Raw genomic sequence first — 19,178 nt, 5'->3', positions numbered from 1 at the left:
CTAAACATCATTTTTCTAACTATAAATCAAACATATACATTCAATTTTGCCAAAATCCTAATTGACATGAAACCCTAAGTAGCAATTTAAGGAGGAGATTAGGGAATTAAGAGTGCACATACTCAATTCTAAGCTCCTACTCCTTACTTGGTCCTTCAATACCACCTTTAATCAAATATATTACTCTTCCCTTGGTCCTTGCTAGCTTGGACTGAATTTCCCCCTTAAAGAAATTCAAGAAATTCACAATCACACTTATGCCATGATTCTAACATAGTAACATGAATTTATGCATGCTAAGTTCAATTTTCCCTTACCTTAAATTTTTCCCTAATTGGGTTACTTGGTAATCTTCCTAGTCCTTGAAATTTCTTGCTCACAAGAGGTATTCTCAATAGATTGAAGCTTAATTAGGCTATCTTGTGTGATGAAGGTTGAGAAATTTGTGGGAAATCAAGCTTAAAAGAAACAAAAATGGTGGAAGAGAAGGAAGAGGGTTTCGGCCAAGTTGAAAAGAAGATGAAGATGATACTCATTTGGCTCTAGTATAAGATATTTATATTAGTTTAATTCCCTAATGGCAAACTTGTAATTATTTGGAAATGGCAAACTTGTAATTATGGTGAAATTCCTAATTATTACATTTGACTTTTAATTTAATTTTACTTAATTATCCTAATCATGATTAGTTAGATTAATCTTACTTTATTAACTTAATAAATCTCATTTTTGGTCAATATTGAACCTGTAAATTTAATTGTGAAATTTTGCTCTTACTGGGTTCTGTTCATCTTTTTCATAATGCTCGATAAGTCCCTAACTCCGCTTTTCACTTTGGTTTTCACTCTGCTTATTTGAACTTATTTATTTTCATTTATTTGACTTATGAATTCATAATAATACTTCAATTAATCCTTAATTAAGAATCTTACAAGATCCTACATGAATTGGAGTAGGAACCAGACCCATAGTCACTTCCCAATGGAGTTACCCATCATCGGAACTTATGCTCATTTAACTGATTTATACTCTACTTCATTTATTTTTTCTTCAAATTTACTTGATCTTTATTAATTTAAATTATGACTTTTTACTTAAATTTAAGGATATTTCTAGACATCCCAGCTGTCCAGACAAATGTTAGTCACCAAAACAGTATAATGTACGGAGCTACCTATAATTTTTTTTTTTAAATGTGTAGAGATAAAATGGTTAAAGTTATATATATATATATATATATATATATATATATATATATATATATATATATATATATATATATATATATATATATATATATATATATATATTATATACAAAAAGCTAACAGAAAATTACATGAAAACAAATAATCACGAGTGACTAGTACACAATGAGCATCGCACATTCAATAAAAAAACTAACCCAACATGCTTCAGTGATGTTGAACAAAGCCTAGACAATGAGGAAGGGAGACAAAGTGACAAGGCTTGTAGTTCATGATGGATCAAAGCTTCAGGTGGCCATGATCACCCGTCTTGATGTCTAAATAGTAAGGTCTCACCATTGGTCAACTACTCCCCTTCCTAGCACTTACTTTTGACCAAAGCCTTTATTAATGGTGGTATGTAGAGCTAGATCAAAGAAGATTGGTAGGCAATAGGCTTTCTGGCCACCTTTCAATAGATTCAATCATCAGATCGACGATGCAAAATGAAATATGAACTTAGTGCATCGAGCCCTTCGATATGGGAACAATAGCTCTTATTGGAAATTATTTGGGAAAAGTGATCATTGGATGATCCAAATTACTCATTGAGATTTTTGAGACTTTTCGATAATTTGGGCCTCGCATAGGTTGGGCCTTCTATAGGTATGATCGGATTGGCAATAGCCTTTTGACACTCAGATTGGCTCTTTTGCCGATTCAGGAACTTGGTGAGTCAACTCGAAACCTAGGCATGCCTACAGTCAATCCTAGGATTTTTAAACATCCTGGACACTTTCTATGCAATAGAATCAGCATTGGTAAACTTGATCTCAACTTGGGTAGTTTTACCTAAAATTAAAATTCTGTAATTAAATTATAAAATATTCCTAGCATGTAATTATCAAGTAAAATGAATTTTAATAATATAAAACACTGTAAAGGACCTCCAAGAATATTTCTATAAATTTTTGGAGCATTGGGCATAAAAAATTGGATAATATATGAGTTAAGGACCTAAGTTGAAGAACCGGAGACCTGAACTTAGATTAGGGTTATAATGGGCCTCATATGGGCATTGTGATGTTACCGTGGGCTTGAGGCCTTATGTTTGTGTTGTTTTGAAGGAAGGATAGGTATAGTTACACGAGAGGCTCTGTCAAACTTTCGGCAGGACAATTAAGACAATTAAATTAATTATGTAAATACAGTTAATTCATGATCAGTGTCAAATAAACTGTTAGTACATTTGTAAAGGTCCATTCAACCAATGGTGTTAGCAATCCTACTAGTCCAATTATAGTAAAGGGTTAATCAATCTATGAATAGAACAAACTTAAGCTATTTTTTTTTAAATGTGCTTCTTTAATTAAATGTTTATAGCATCTTAGCATGTTCATGCATCATGGTAGTTATGACTTATATTAATTATACTTTGATAACTATATTTTTTAGTAAATGCATTTCACAAAGATATTGTATTACATTTATTACTTGTTGTGTAATGGTAGGTCATTGGTGACCTACTGGTTTCCAATGGGAAAGTAAAGGAGAAAGGAAAAGGCATGCAGCATATGAGTTCATATGATTATGATGCAGGGTGTTCGGGTAAGGTAGTTATGTGTCTCCAAGCCACTCTTTTGAAATGATATGACATGAAAAAGTAAAGAAGAAGTCTTGAAGAGCTCCCATAGAGGGTCGAGCACATTAGAAATATGATAATGATTATGAGTGGCTATGGAACCACTGGTGACATGAATTACCTTTATGTGGTCTGTTTGTGCAGTGTAAATCTCCTATGATTATTGCATTGCATGTGTTTGAATGTAATTGTTTTATTATATGTTTTATTCTCCTAAAGTAGGCTTTTACTCACTGAACCTTAGCTTACTCCCTTTCTCTGTCTTCCCTTTTAGGGATAAGCATAGAAGATACAGTTGACAGCTTTAATTGAGTTCCATAAGTTACCACCTCAATTTCACTTCAAGATAGGTGTAAATTTTGTGGAACTCTATTTTATAATGACATGTAAATTTTACTATTTTGCTATTGTGCTTTGTGACATCCTCACTTTAGATAGTCCATATGTTCTATTGTTCTGGTGACCAATATTTGTCCAAACAGCCAAAATATCTGGAACTATATTTAAACTAGAGTGAGGAGTCATAAATAACCTAAATAATGACAAGAAAAATGTTGGGAAAATTTAAGAGATGAAATGTAAAGAAGTTAAATGAGCCGGAGCTCCAGCGATGGGTAACCTAACGGGAAGTAGCTGTAAAGGCAGTTAGCAACCCTAGACCCAAGGGGAATCCTGTGAAATAATTTTTGGGACTTCAGTAAAGAGTTATTGGGCCTTAGATAGTAATAAAATGTCAAGAAAATGCTCACAGAATTTCTAATATCGATACGGACAATTTTAACTCGATAAGCTAAACGAATGGCATTTTGGTCATTTCACCTTCAGATATGATTTTTGACCAACTTGTCCAATTAAGAAAATAAATTATATGACATAAAATATGAATAAATATTTAATTAAAAATGGGTAGAAAGGAAAGAAAAAAAATTGAAAGAAAAGCTTAATTATTACATCATGCTTGAGTAAGCATGATGCAATTAAAAAGCTCTCAACCAATAATATTGCAGCAAGCAATTATAAATCAATTAAAAGGAGATAAAATTAGGAAAAATTAAAAAGAAATCTACCTTCTTCTTCCTTGCCACACCAGCCGAACCTCCCTCTCTCTCTTATCTCCATTGATGCACTTCCTTCTCCCTAAAATTTCCTTATAAACACCCCCTAAAACCACTTGCTTTATTGCATCAAATTATATAGACATTTAAGGTTAACATGCATTGCATTTTGTTAGCATTTAGTATCATTTTATGTTTATTTTTATATGTTTTCATTATTATTTTAGAAAGCATGTTAATCCGACTCAATTCATTGATTTTTGATAAGTGCATAATTTATTATTTTTACTCCCATCACATTTAGTGTTTCTAGGGTATCTTTATGCCTAATTCAGTTGATTAAAGTGTAATTATCGATGAGGCATATGTTTAGAGAGTTGTTGAAATAATTGTATTAAATGGAGAAATTGTTAGCATTTGCATTAATCTGACTCTTTTTGTATTTTTCAGGGTTTTGGTGAAGTCCCAGAACATAGAAGTGTGGAAGGAAGCTTGGAAAGATCGAAGGATTGAGAAGCATTATTGATACAAAGTACACGGTTCGTGTTAGCACAACCATGGACCCGTGTAACATTCTGCCAGAAGATATCCAGAAAACCGAGGAAGAAACAAAGTACATGTAACACCCTTAAGTTCGGTAGTGCGTTCTGCTGCTCCGGTGACCAGTGTTGTCCGGACAGCTAGGATGCCTAGAGCTACACTTCAATATGAGTGAGGAGACATAAAATAATGAAATACAAGAAAAGAAAATACAAGAAAAACAAAGGAAAAATAATAGCAAAGAAATGTAACCAAGTTAAGCGAGCCGGGAACCCTAGCGATGGGGGATCAGAGGGAAGTCACGGCGTGGACCGTTGACTAATACTGGATCATGGGAACCCTGGCATTTTTAGGACTTAAATAGACCCTTATTGGAGAATAAATATCATTAGAAAGATCAAAGAAAAATTAAATAATTAGTACAAAGAAAAGTGAGAAATCGAAAAATAGACAAAATCCGGTGTTACCGAAAAATCGGGAATGCAGCCCGAACAGGGGCATTATGGTCATTTGACATCCCGAATTATCTTTTGACCTAAATGTTCATTAAAAATAAATAATATTACACTTAGAAAATAAAATGAAAAATTAAATTGTGGGTACCTAATGCAAATAGCCAAAATGGAGTGAAAAATGTGTAAATAAAACATGTAAGCTTATTATATAGTTAAAATTGAGTGAGTGGGCCACTAAAGGAATATAATAGACACATAATGGGGCAGCTATAACTCCATTATCCAAATAGAAAAGTTCATCTTCTCCAAAACACCAAACCAGCCGAATTGAAGGAAAGGAGAAAACCTCCATGGGCGTTTACATGCAACCTTCATCCACTCCCTCATTTCACCTCTAAACACTTAGGTTCCTTCATGAAAAATTGTCTACACATCACAAGGAAGAGTTTGATACCAAATTTAAGAAGTTTAATCAAGGTTTAACAAGTTCCAACTATAAGGTAAGTTAGCATTTTTGAAGATAGCTTTGTTAAACTTTGTGTGCATGTTATGGGTGTTGAATTTGTGAAGAAAATTTTTAAGTTTGAAGAGTTATTAAGATGTTCATTTTGGACAGCCATGGAGTCATGTAATTGATGAAATAATTGTGTATATATTTGATGAGAAATGTTATTGGTTATGGTGATTTAATATCCTAATAAATTACTTCATATGTATATAGTGATTTTTGCACTTGGATGGGAATGGATGAATTGTGGGATACTTTGGTGTTGAGGAAGTTTTTGGCAGCCTTGAGATACTTGGATAAATGTGTGTGTTCATGAAGGTGTTGGCAGAATATTGACCTTGAGAATTGATGGATATGTGTAAAGATTGATTGTGTAAAGTGTATGTAAGAATTAGTGATGTTTAGGTGCGTATGTGATTGTATTTAGACTTTGTAAATGTGAGCTTTAATTGGTGTATCAAGGATGTTTGTAATCTGCCCAAAGTGATGTTAATGTAAAGTGGGATATGGTTTTGGTAATGAACCAAAACAGAATTGGTAAGGGAAGTGAACATATAGTAAGGTACATGTGTAATTGATGGGTGTTTAAGCATGGTAGTTAAGGGCAGTATGCATTTTAGTCAATAACTTTAGATGTGTAACCTCAATTGGTATGAGACCAATTGGAGGTGAAACTAGGCACAAAATGTGCGAACTTTCATTGAGAAAGCATACCAAAATTCTGCTTGCAAAGTGATATGAAAAATGACCAATTCGGATTAAGTGCAATTGAAACCTAAAAACTGACCATTTGGGCAGCAGTTAGTGTTTAGGCCATAACTCACTCAAAACAGGTCCAATTGACCTGAAATTTTAACCATGAATAGCTAAGACCCATACCTACAAGTCTTATGAAGACACCAAAGCCCAGAAATGACCATAAGCAAGTCAAAAAGCTTGCACAAGTTCGGGTCCAAAAACTGGCCGAACCAGAGTTGACCAAATTGACCTAAAATTGACCTAATTTGATGCCATTTGACCAGCAATAGTATAATGACCATAACTTGGTCTACTTAACTCGGATTGACCTAAAATTTTGCCTCGTGTGCAATAAGACATAGATCTACAAGTTTGTAGTTTTGACCGAAACCCGAAAACCGAGGGAACTAGGTCGTCCGGCTACGTCAAATTAGTATCCCGGAATCCAGTAATTTGCAATAAAATGCAAGGAAACGCAGTATACATAGAAATGAGTTTGGTAAAACGTACCAACCCTAAAACCCTATCGAATGTGACATATTAAGGATACTGAAACCTAAGTTACCTAAAACGCATCGAGGGTCGGTATATTAGGTAATTGAGCAAATAATAGCCTTCAGTGAATTACTTATCGAACATTATCGTTAGAGACAGTTTAATTTGGTACTGAAACACTTCAAATTGTGTTTCTCAGTTACCAAAGACTCAGGAAAAGGGAAGGAAACACTGAGTCCAGACCAGGAGACAATTATCAGAGGTTTGTGCACAACTAGTTTTCAACTGATTTTACTCTGAATAAGATTTCATATGATTAATTGTATGTTATTGATTTAAATTGTGTTTGTGCACAACAGTATTTCTTTTGAATTTTTCAATTGAAATGAATTATGACTATTTGTACATTATTATTTTAAATTGTGGAAATGTGTTTGAATGGATATTTATTGCTTGAAAAGCATTGTAAATGATTTAATGGATACTATTGATTGAAAAGCACTGTAAATGGTTTTTGTGGAAATTAAAGATAATTATGAATTGTGTTGCCATTTTGTGAATGAAACTATAACTTTGGAAATTTATTGGATTCTCACGAATCATTTGAATAAAATGTTTGGAATTGATTTTGTGTTCACACTTAGCATGACAGTATCATATCATTCCTTCTCCTTTTATGGGGTTGTGATCGTTTATTTTCCTTCTCCATTTATGGAGTCGTGATCGTTTATTTTTCTCCCTCTCTGGTTTACCAGTTGAGGTGATCGGATGAGTACTCATTATATAGCTAGCTCCCTTCCTAATTGATTTCGATTAGTGGAGTTGTGATTGCTTTGTCGTGGTGTACAACTCGGCATTGATCGGAAATTTGTGTCATGGCTTAAGTTGTGAATGAATTGGCAACACTGTATTCTTAACTTATTCGACTAAATTGTGTTGTTATGCGATTTGATAATTTGTGAAATGAAGTTAAATTCTTATTGACATTTACTGTCTTTCGAATTTAACTGTGTTCTGATTATTGAGATTTATTGTGAGATTGTGAAATGAATTTAAACTCTTATGGACATATACTGTCTTTTGAATTCAACCATGATCTGACTTACTGAAATTTATTATGATATTGAGAAATGGAGTTTAAATTCTGGTTGACAATTATTGTCTTGAAATTAACTATGGTTTTAAGTATCCACTATTTATATGATTTATGAATTGTGATTTAAATTGTATTTAGTTAATGTTGTGCACCACTGAGACATTGTCTCAGCGATAGCTTTTTATTGCTGTCGCAGGTAGACAGACAGACAGTGCAGCAGACTAGGCTGCTAGTACCTCCAGTGAGAGACTATCGGGTATAATGAGTATACCAGTATTTTGTATTTTGTAATGTAATGTATGTTCACTGTATGTACATATTGTTTTTAGTTTTGAGCAGTTGTAAATTAAAATTGTACATTGGAGTTGTAAAGTAAATTATGAGATATTTTGACTTTTAAAAATTGTATTATATTTTCTCTATCTCAGTCCTTGAAAAATTACTGTGAATTTGACTTGAGAAATGTGTTGTGTTGAGAAAAATGTTGAAGTTGAGATTTGGAAATTTATTGAAGTGTTTTTCACAGGTTTTCTGAAGAACTGTTTTATCCAAAATACAGATGGCACTCTGCCAAAATTTTTACAAAAATTTCAAATAATTCAAATGTGTTAGTTCTATCACTACAATTTAAAAAGGTTTTTAATACCTGTAAATAGTGCTCACCACGGTAAAAGAAGTAAGAAAAGTTTTTAAAATCCCTTGTAGTGTATTTAATGGATTATCAGTAGACGGAGTTGGTAATTCATTAGGTATACTACGGGATCATGTTATGCCTTACAGAGGGGTAGGGTGTGACGACACGGCCGTAACTTGACCCATGTAAATCCTGGAGACCCGTGTAACTTTCTGTGCCAATACGAAACATGCCCATTCAGCTCTAGTAAGTTACACGGCCCTAGGCCGTATTGTCACACCTTACCCTCCGTAAGGCATAACATGATCCCGTAGTATACCTAATAAATTAATCAAACTTCGTCTACTGATAACCCATTAAATACACAACAGGGATTTTAAATCTTTTCTTATTTCTTTTTACAGTGGTGAGCACTTTTGACAGATGTTAAAATTTTTTTTTTTTTAACTGAAGTGAAACCAAATAACAAATCTGAAGTATCAATAATTTCTGTAAAAATTTCGGCAGAGTGCAGTCTGTATTTGGAGCAAAACAATTCTTCAAAAACCTGTAAAAAGCACTTCCAATATATTTGTTCAATCCCAAACTCCAATATGACTCAACTCAAATCAGTGTCCTCAACACAGTTCAAACTCAATTCAATATCATTTTCAGCAATTCCAAAGATAAAGTGCAAAATAAATGAGCATTTCAAAAGTTGAAATAAGAGAATTGTAATACAACATTTTGACAAGCCAAAATAATTTACAACTTTATTTTACAGCTGCTCAAGACCAAGTACAATATATACATATAGTTCACATACATTATAATAATATTTACTAGGAAGTGGTATACTCAATATACCGGGCAAAATCCCAAAGCGAAGTCATAAGCAGCTTACTTTGCTGCTTTATCTGTCTGTCTACCTGCGACTGTAATGAAAAAGCTGTCTACCTTTGACTGCAATGAAAAAGCTGTCTCTGAGTAAAATTTACTCAGAGGTGCACAATAATAATTTAAAATGCGGTATATAAAACTTTTATTGACAATTTATAATTCAAATAATTCACAATTTCATGTTACAATTTTCAAAGCTCATATAACACAAATTTGATCAAATAATTTAATAACACAGTGTTGCCAATCATAACACAACTTAGGTCATGACACAAATTTTTTCGAATATACCATGTTGTACAGCACGACAAGACATACTCACCCCACTAATCAAAATCAATGAGGGAGGTGGCTAGCTAGCTAATGAGTACTCATCCAAACTCACCTCAGACTGGCAAGCCAGAGAGGGAGGAAAGTGATCAAATATCAAACTCAACCCCACAAGTAGAGGAGGAACATATTAATATTGCCATGCCAAGTGTGAATCCAAAATCAATTTAAAACAAGTTATTCAAATATTTCATGCAAAACACAATCAATTTCCAAAGTCAATTTTCCATTTACAAAGTGGCAACACGGTAGTTATCGAAACCCATAATTAACACAATGCATAATAATCAAGTTTTCAATGGGAAAACGATAATTTAAAGTTATTGTGCGCAAATACAATTTAAAACTATAATGTTCAATTGTAATTTAGGCAACAATCAAACAAACCTTATTTTCAAATTTCCTTTTCTAAAATAGACAATGAACTTTTCTCAAACAAATTTTCCCAAGTCATAAATTCACAACTCATTTCTCCAAATAAATTTTCTAGTAAAAGCAATGAATATAAAAAGTATTATGCATAGACCTAATTTGAGTCACCTCTAGGCCTTGACTCAATGTTCCTTATGCTTTTCAATATCCTTTTCAACTGAAACACATGATTTAAAGTGTTTCAGTACTCAGTTAAATTGTTTTTAACAATAAAATCCAATATCTAAATTTTTTTCTTGGTACTTTTCTCTTCAATTCATTTCATTAGTCAACCTATAATATTGACCATTAATACACACTAGGTGAATTAATTTTAATGTTACCAATATGTCACATTTTATAGTCCTTTAGTGTTGGTATATGTTACCAATTTCATTTCCAAGTGTATTGCATTTTATTGCAATTTAATCGGATTTTGGTATACTATTTTGACCTAGCCGAATGACCTAGTTTCCTCGATTTTCTGGTTCTTGTCAGAATTACAAACTTGTAGGTCTATGTCTTAGTGAACTTTTGCCACAAATTTTAGGTCATTTGGAGTTTACTAGACCAAGTTATGGTCATTTTACTATTGCTTGACAGATTGCACTAAAATGGCAAACTTAGGTCATTTTTAGGTCATTTGCGATTATGGCAGTTTTTATACCCGAATTTGTGCAAGCATTTCGACTTGCTTATGGTCATTTTTGGGATTTATGATCTCTACAAAAGATGTAGCCCTATGTCTAAGCTTTCCAACCATATAAATTTCAAGTCATTTGAACCTGTTTTGAGTGAGTTATGGCCAAAATACCGACTGCTATTCAAATGGTAAATTTTTAGGTTTGTAATGTCACTAATCCGGATTTGGTCAATTTTCATATCGCTTTCTGGATAGAATTTAGGTAAGCTTTCAACATAAAAGTCGGCACATTTTGTGCCTAATTTCATCTCCAATTGGCCTCATACCAATTGGAGTCACACAATTCCATTTATAGCCTGAAACACATACTGCCCTTAACACATTTTTGAAGCATTAACCATTCACACATTGAACTAATTATAACTTCACTTCCCAAATAATTTTGCATTTGTATCATACTACAACCATTCATTGCTTTACATTATAGTAACTTTAGGTAGAATATAACCAATTTACAATGCACCAATTGCACTTCTAATTCACAATATCCAATTCTAAACAATACATACACATGAATGCTCCTAACCACTACATATAACTTCCATCCTCAATCATACAAACTGCCCCTACCTCATCACCACCAGAATTCATCAATAAGTTTCATGATATCATACATAATTTCATGGGTTTAAAGGCTGCCCAAAAATGGCAGTTTACTTAGGTATTGAATTTCCCTTACAAACCCTTAATTTTAATTGCTCAATTCATACATACACATACAATACATTGGCTAAAACATCTTATATTTTTAGCATTCTAATTAACCTCATTACCCATAAAATTAAAGTGAAAACAACTCAAACTTCTTCAATGTCCATGGCTGCTAAAAATGGAGCACCTCTATAACTCATCAAAACCTCAAAATTTCTTCATAAATCAACTCACCACAACACCAACACAAACTTTAACAAAGAAAGGAAGAAGAAATGGACATTTACCTCTTTTGAGCTTGACCAAACTTCACCAAAAACTCTTAAAATTACTATCAACTTCTTCCTTGCAATGTGGGAAGAAACTTTAATGAAGACAAGTTGGGGAAATGGTGGCTTGATCATGGAGTTTTCATGCTTGAAAGGTGGCCGGCCATGGGAGGACTTCTTCAAGCTTTGGTACGGCTATGATGAAATTAAATGGAGAAGATGAGTTGCAGAAGTTAGTGGAATTTTCTGTTGATTTGTGTTCTTATATAGTGCTTAGTGGTCCACTAAGTATTAAGAAATTATTTGTTTAATTAAACTTTTATTTATTCAATTTTCTTACCCCATTATTTCCCTTAATCCCACTTCATTTCAAATTCAATTTTTCATGTAATTTCCAAACTTTAACACTACTTTATTTTCATGGACATTTAGGTCAAAAGTCAACTCTAAGTGTCAATTGACCAAAATGCCCTTATTCGGGTTGTATTCCCGATTTTTCGGTAACACCAATTTTTATCGGTTTCTCGATTTTTTGTTTTTCTTTGTACTAATTAATTAATTTTTCTTTGACATTTCTAATGTCATTTATACTTCAATAGATGTTTATTAAAGTTTTAAAAATATTTTTCAGGGTTCCCCGTGGTCCACGGCTAGTCAACGGTCCACGCCGTAACTTCCCGGTGTGGTCACCCATCGCTATGGTTTTTGGCTCGTTTAACTTAGTTACATTTTATTGCTATTATTTTGCCTCTATTTTATTTCATTATCTTATGTCTCCTCACTAACATTTAAGCGTAGTTCCAGGCATCCTAACTGTCCAGACAGACACCGGTCACCGGAACAGTAGAACGCACTACCGAATATAGGGGTGTTACACGTGTAGTGATACACGGGCCGTGTATCCATCGACAATCAGTTTCCTGATTTTGCTCCAATTGCAATTTTTGACAGAGACTCTAAAAGAAACCTAACCCTAGACCATTTATTATAAATAAATGAGGCAGCAGCCGTTCGAAGGAGCGTCTCTTGACATCAGAAAGACTTTCATTCTCCATTCATGTTTTAGATTTCTTTTCTTTATTTTTTTATAAGGCATGAACATGAATGGCTAAGTTTTTAATTCAGTTCAAGGGATTCAAGTTCTTTTGCTTAATTTGTGAGACCAGGTTCTTAATTTAATTTATGTCTTTTTGAATATCTATTGTTTTCTGATTTCTTTGTCTTTGATCTATTGAATGATTTGCTAAAAAGGCCTATTAGTTAATTGTTTGATGAGATCAATTGCTAGTTCATCTTCATAATCCGTAATTGTTGTGTAAGATTGAAAATGAGTAGCAATTAGGTTTTATTGATTATGATCCCAGTTTTTGATAATAACCTAAGGAAACAATAGGGTGGATTAAATGATTTATGTTTCATAAATTGTTGTTCAGCTTAACTACTTCCTTTTCTTAAAGCAGTTATTAATTTGATGAGGATTGCTTAATACCAACTAAATTAATAAGTAGAGTCAATAAGAGTGCTGGGCTCGAATTGATGAGTATAGGGAAGTCAGGGGTTTACCTCACTATTTGGTAAATCTACATTAAGTATTCAATAAAAGATAATTGTATTTCTTTGGTCTATGATCAAATCAAGGCATTGGAATGAGAATTACCTTGGACTGAAGTTTGTTTAAATTGAGATTTTCATATTTAGTTCTTGAATTTTTTATTTCTTCTGATTTTGTGTTACAAACCCCCCCCCCCCCAATATTGCACGAAATTTAATAATTCAGTCTCTAGAGTTCGACCTGGATTTACCATTTACTGTAGAAAATATTTCAAAATTAGTGATTTCAGTTAATTTAATTTCTGGTGGATTCGACACCTATCAAGAATTTTGGCGTCGTTGCTGGGGACTGAAATTCATTAGATTTCGTGTTTTTAGTGTTAGGATATTTTGTTATTAATTTTGTTTGTGAAGTGGTGTTATTTTCAGGTTTTTGGACAAAAATTACCGTGTTACTATTCATCAAGAGGTTTGGTTGAATTTGGAGGGCGGCCCATACCTATTTTAAAGGAAATGATGCTCTGATCAAGACCAATCAATCCATAGGATTCCTTGGCCCCACCCTCTTGAGGCCAAATTCGATTGTTTTCTAGGGTTTTGAGGCATTTTTCTGTTTTTACTTTGATTTCTTTTTGTTTATGACAAGAACTTCTCAATCTGGTGAGTTGATCTTTGATCCAGAAGTAGAAAAAAACAGCTAAACAGTTGAGAAAATTGGCTAAGTATGCTAAGCAGATTCCGAGTACATCTGAAGGAGTCTAATCTCCAAGGGAGTTAAGTTTGGATTCAGAGGCAAATTCTAAAAACGAAACCATAGCTGCTAGGACTTTGAAAGAGTTGGCTGCTCCTGATCTAAACCAACAGCCTTTGTGTATTCAATACCTTGCTTTAAATGTTACTTTTGAGTTAAAATCTGGACTAATCCATTTGTTGCCTAAGTTTCATGGTCTTGCAGGTGAGGATCCACATAAGCATCTAAAGGAATTTCATGTTGTGTGTTCCAGCATGAAACCTCAAGGAGTTTCAAAGGATCAAATCAAGCTTCGAGCTTTTCCTTTCTCAATGGAGGGCACAGCTAAGGATTGGTTGTATTACCTTCCTTCCGGATCTGTCAACTCATAGAATGGGATGAAGCAGATATTTTTGGAGAAGTATTTTCCTGCTTCCCGTGCTGCCAACATAAGAAAAGAAATTTGTGGCATACGACAGTACAATGGAAAGAGCTTGTATGAGTATTAGGAATGATTTAAGAAACTGTGTGCAAATTGTCCCCATCATCAAATAAGTGAGTAGCTTTTGATTCAATATTTCTATGAGGGACTTCTACTAATGGACCGTTGTATGATAGATGCTGCTAGTGGAGGAGCTTTGGTTGACAAGACACCAGAAGAGGCAAGGAGGCTGATTGCTAACATGGCAGCAAACTCTCAGCAGTTTGGAATGAGAATGGATCATGCACCTAAGAAGGTTAATGAGGTAAGTACAGCTAACCTTGAGAAACAGATTTCTGATTTAACTTCTTTGGTGAGGTAATTGGCTGTAGGAAAAACGCAAACTGTTAAGGTATGTGGAATTTATTCAGGTTTGGGTCATGCTACTGATATGTGTCCAGCGTTACAAGAGGATGAATCAATGCAACATGTTAATGTAGTAGGAAATTATGGATAGCCACAACACAGGTATGGTCCCTTTTCCAATACTTATAATCCAGGATGGCGAGATCATCCCAATCTGAGTTATGGGAATCAACCGGTGTAAAACTGATACCAGCAGCAGAGACAAGTGAATCTACCACCTTCGCCTCCCGCAAATCAAGGTATGTCACTCGATGAAATTGTTAAGGCTTTGGCTAACAATACACATGATTTCAACAGGAGACTAGAAATAGCATTCAAAACATAGAGAGGCAGATTGGTCAGTTAGGCTCATCTATAAGTAAGCTGGAAGCTTAAGGTTCTGGAAAGCTCCCATCAGAAACAGCCATGAACCCTAGAGAAAATGCAAGTGCGATACTGTTGTGGAGTGGAAAAGAAGTTGATAATCAGACTCCACATGAGCCAATAAAAAAGAAGAAGCAAGGAGAAAAAGAGTCTGAAGTCCCTGAAATTAAGGTAAATACTAAACCTAAACTAAATAAGGTTAATAATTCTGTTCTTCCTCCATTCCCCTGCAAGTTGGCCAAGACAAAGAAAGAAGAACAAAAGAAAGAAATTTTGGAGACTTTCAGGAAGGTGGAGGTGAATATACCTTTACTGGATGCAATCAAACAAGTTCCAAGTATGCTAAATTCCTTAAGGAACTATGCACTATAAAGCGCAAGTTGAGGAATAATGAGAAGATCTGTGTGGGAGAAAATATATTGGCATTAATTCAGCAAAAATTACCCCCTAAGTGTAAGGATCCAAGTTCGTTTTCTATTCCCTGCAGAATAGGTGATTCTAAATTTGAATGCGCAATGGCAGATTTAGGAGCATCTATTAATGTTATGTCAAATTCAATTTTTCAAACTTTAAATTTGGGTCTTTTGAAAGAAACCAGTGTCATTATTTAGTTAGCTGATCATTCTAATGCTTACCCATTAGGAGTAGTCGAAGATCTGTTGGTGCAGGTTGGAAAATTGATTTTCCCTGCAGATTTTTACATTCTGGATATGGAGGATTGTGTTCCCACATCAAAGTTAGCTTTGATTTTGTTTGGAAGACCTTTCCTAAAAACTGCCAAGACAAAAATTGATGTGGATGAGGGTACCTTAACTATGGAGTTTGATGGAGAGACTATCAAATTTAATATCTTTGATGTCATGAAGTATCCTACTGATGATCATTTTTTCTTTGCTATTAATGTTGTTGATACATTTGTGCAGGATGTTTTTGAGGATGAGTTAGAAAGAAAATCTCAATTGCATGAATTAGAGGAAATTTGCCTTAAGCTTATGAGAATTCTAGGATTTATAAAGAAAAGACAAAGGCATTCCATGATAAACTAAGGAAGCAGTTTGTGATTGGGCAAAAAGTTTTATTATATAATTCCATATTGAATGCTTGGTAAGTTGCGTTCTCGTTGGATTGGACCCTTTGTTGTTACTAATGTGTTTTCTTATGATACAGTTGAAATTCAAAGTTTAGGAACTAACAAAGTGTTCAAGGTCAACGATCATAAACTCAAGCCATTTTATGAGGGGTTTCAGGAGAATTCAGTAGATTAAGGAGTTTAGTCATGTCGAGCTAACGACGATAAACAAAAGCGCTTCTTGGGAGGCAACCCATGGGTGGCTTGTTAGCCACAATCAGATTTGTTTTTTTTCCCTTATTTTATTTTATTTTTTAGCATTTTTTTTTCTTTTCTTTTGCATTTGGGCTTTACATTGGGGACAATGAAAGTTTTAAGTGTGGAGGAGGAGAAATTTGTTGCAGCAATCTTTTTTAATTATTAAAAAATAATAAAAATAATAATAAATAATAATAAATAAATAAATAAATAAATAAAAATAAAAAATAAAAATAAAAATAAAATAGAATTTATTGTCATAAGCTTGATTCATGATTCTTTATTAACTCTCGGAGAGAAGTGCTTTATCCTTGAAATGTCTTTTCTATTTTAGATTGAATTTTTGAGATTTTAGGCAAGGTAATAGTAACTTTAATGATGGATTTTCCCTCTTCTCCATACCATATAGCAATTTTTTCTATATAAATCATTTAGGCTTGATTTAATGGTAAAATGATTAATTATGTGTGCTTTAAACTAGTGTCATACATATTTCAAAACTTTGTTTAATCTATCAGGGCACTTTACAATATGTAGATGCATAAATTGGGGGAAATAAAAAAAAATAAAAAAAAAGGTTGAACTTGAAAATTGCTTTGCTGTTTTAGTTAAGCAAACTAACCAGGGGTCTTCATGAACCCCATGTCGATTCTCAGGCCAAAGGCTAGCTAGGATATGAGCAAGGTGTTTTTCTAAAGGTGTCAGTTGAAAAAAAAAAAAAAAAAAAAAAAAAGATAACTGTGACAAGAGAGAAGTACCAATTTCAAATAAAGAAAAGGGGCATTTCTATCTCCCCTAAGATTTGCAAAGAGCTATAATTGTTGTGCCCTGATAAATTAGCTTTGTGTTTTGGTATGTATTGACTTAAAATTTTATGGAACATTGATTGTGTGAGCTTAATTGATTTTAAGCCTTTTGTTTTGTGTTGAAAAATTATTGATATATTGGTATGGTGTTGATGGAATTTGTTGTAATGGTTATTACCTTACTTGCCTCTCTTTTTTCAAACTTTTAATCTTTTGTTAGAGAATGTTGTGATAGGATGAAGTTAAGGAACTTCTAAGTGGAGTTGATTGAGAATTTAAGTCATGCTTGAGGATAAGCATGGAATAAGTGTGGGAGAATTTGATAAGTGCATAATTTATTAATTTTACTCCCATCATATTTAGTGTTTCTAGGATCTTTATGCCTAATTCAGTTGATTAAAGTATAATTATCTATCAAGCATATGTTTAGAGTATTATTGAAATAATTGCGTTAAATAGAGAAATTGTTAGCATTTGTATTAATCTGACTCTTTCTGTATTTTTCGGGGTTTTGATGAAGTCCCAGAATATAGAAGTGTGGAAGGAAGCTTGGAAAGATCGAAGGATTGAGAAGCGTTGTTAATACAAAGTACACGGGTCGTGTAAGCACAACCATGGACCCATGTAACATTCTACCAGAAGAAATCCAGAAAACCGAGGAAGAAACAAAGTACACGGGCCGTGTAACTTGACCCATGTAAATCTTGGAGACCCGTGTAACTTTCTGTGCCAATACGAAACATGCCCATTCAACTCTAGTAAGTTACACGGCCCTAGGTCGTGTAGTGATACACGGGTCGTGTATCCGTCGATAATCAGTTTCCTAATTTTGCTCTAGTTGCAGTTTTTGATAGAGACACTAAAAGAAACCTAACCCTAAACCATTTATTATAAATAGATGAGGCAGTAGCCGTTCGAAGGAGCCTCTCCTAACATCAGAAAGACTTTCATTCTCCATTCACGTTTTAGATTTTTTTTCTTTATTTTTTTATAAGCCATGAACATGAATGGCTAAGTTTTTAATTCAGTTCAAGGGATTCAAGTTCTTTTGCTTGATTTGTGAAACCAGGTTCTTAATTTAATTTATTTCTTTTTGAATATCTATTATTTTTTGATTTCTTTGTCTTTGATCTATTGAATGATTTGCTAAAAATGCCTATTAGTTAATTGTTTGATGAGATCAATTGCTAGTTCATTTTCATAATCCGTAATTGTTGTGTAAGATTGAACATGAGTGGCAATTAGGTTTTATTGATTATGATCCCAGTTTTCGATAATAACCTAAGGAAACAATAGGGTGAATTAAATGATTTATGCTTCATAAATTGTTGTTCAGCTTAACTATTTCATTTTCTTAAAGTAGTTATTAATTTGATGAGGATTGCTTAATACCAACTCAGTTAATAATTAGAGTCAATAAGAGTGCTGAGCTCGAATCGATGAGTATAGGGAAGTCAGGGGTTCACCTCATTGTTTGGTAAATCTACGTTAAGTATTCAATAAGAGATAATTGTATTTCTTTTGTCTGTGATCAAATCAATGCATTGGAATGAGAATTACCTTGGACTAAAGTTTGTTTAAATTGAGATTTTCATATTTAGTTCTTGAATTTCTGATTTCTTCTGATTTTATGTTACAAGACACCCCCCAATCTTGCATGAAATTTAATAATTCAGTCTCTAGGGTTCGACCTAGATTTACCATTTACTGCAGAAAATATTTCATAATTGGTGATTTTAGTTAATTTAATTTATGGTGGATTCGACACCCATCAATTTGTATATTTTATCAGGTGTTTTCATGTGGTTCTAGAATCAAAGATGTGTTACACCCTATCCCTCAGTAAGATGTAACATGATCCTGTAGTACATCTAATGAATTACCGTACTTCACCTACCGATAACCCATTAAATATACTACAAGGGATTTTAAAATAATTTTCTTACTTTTCGAAGGTGGCGA

At 33.4% G+C, this 19,178-nt stretch overlaps 1 non-coding gene across 1 annotated transcript; it reads right to left on the bottom strand.

Moving 5' to 3' along the window:
* Window positions 1–14,319: 14,319 nt before the first annotated feature.
* LOC131176635 (small nucleolar RNA R71) lies at window positions 14,320–14,426 on the bottom strand. The gene has a single exon (XR_009146615.1). It is a non-coding gene; the product is annotated as a small nucleolar RNA R71 (small nucleolar RNA).
* Window positions 14,427–19,178: the final 4,752 nt, after the last annotated feature.

Source organism: Hevea brasiliensis, unplaced genomic scaffold (genome assembly GCF_030052815.1).
Source record: "Hevea brasiliensis isolate MT/VB/25A 57/8 unplaced genomic scaffold, ASM3005281v1 Scaf2, whole genome shotgun sequence".
NCBI lineage: Eukaryota > Viridiplantae > Streptophyta > Magnoliopsida > Malpighiales > Euphorbiaceae > Hevea > Hevea brasiliensis.
Note: the sequence above shows the minus strand (reverse complement) of the source record. Positions and strands in the feature narration are given on the sequence as shown.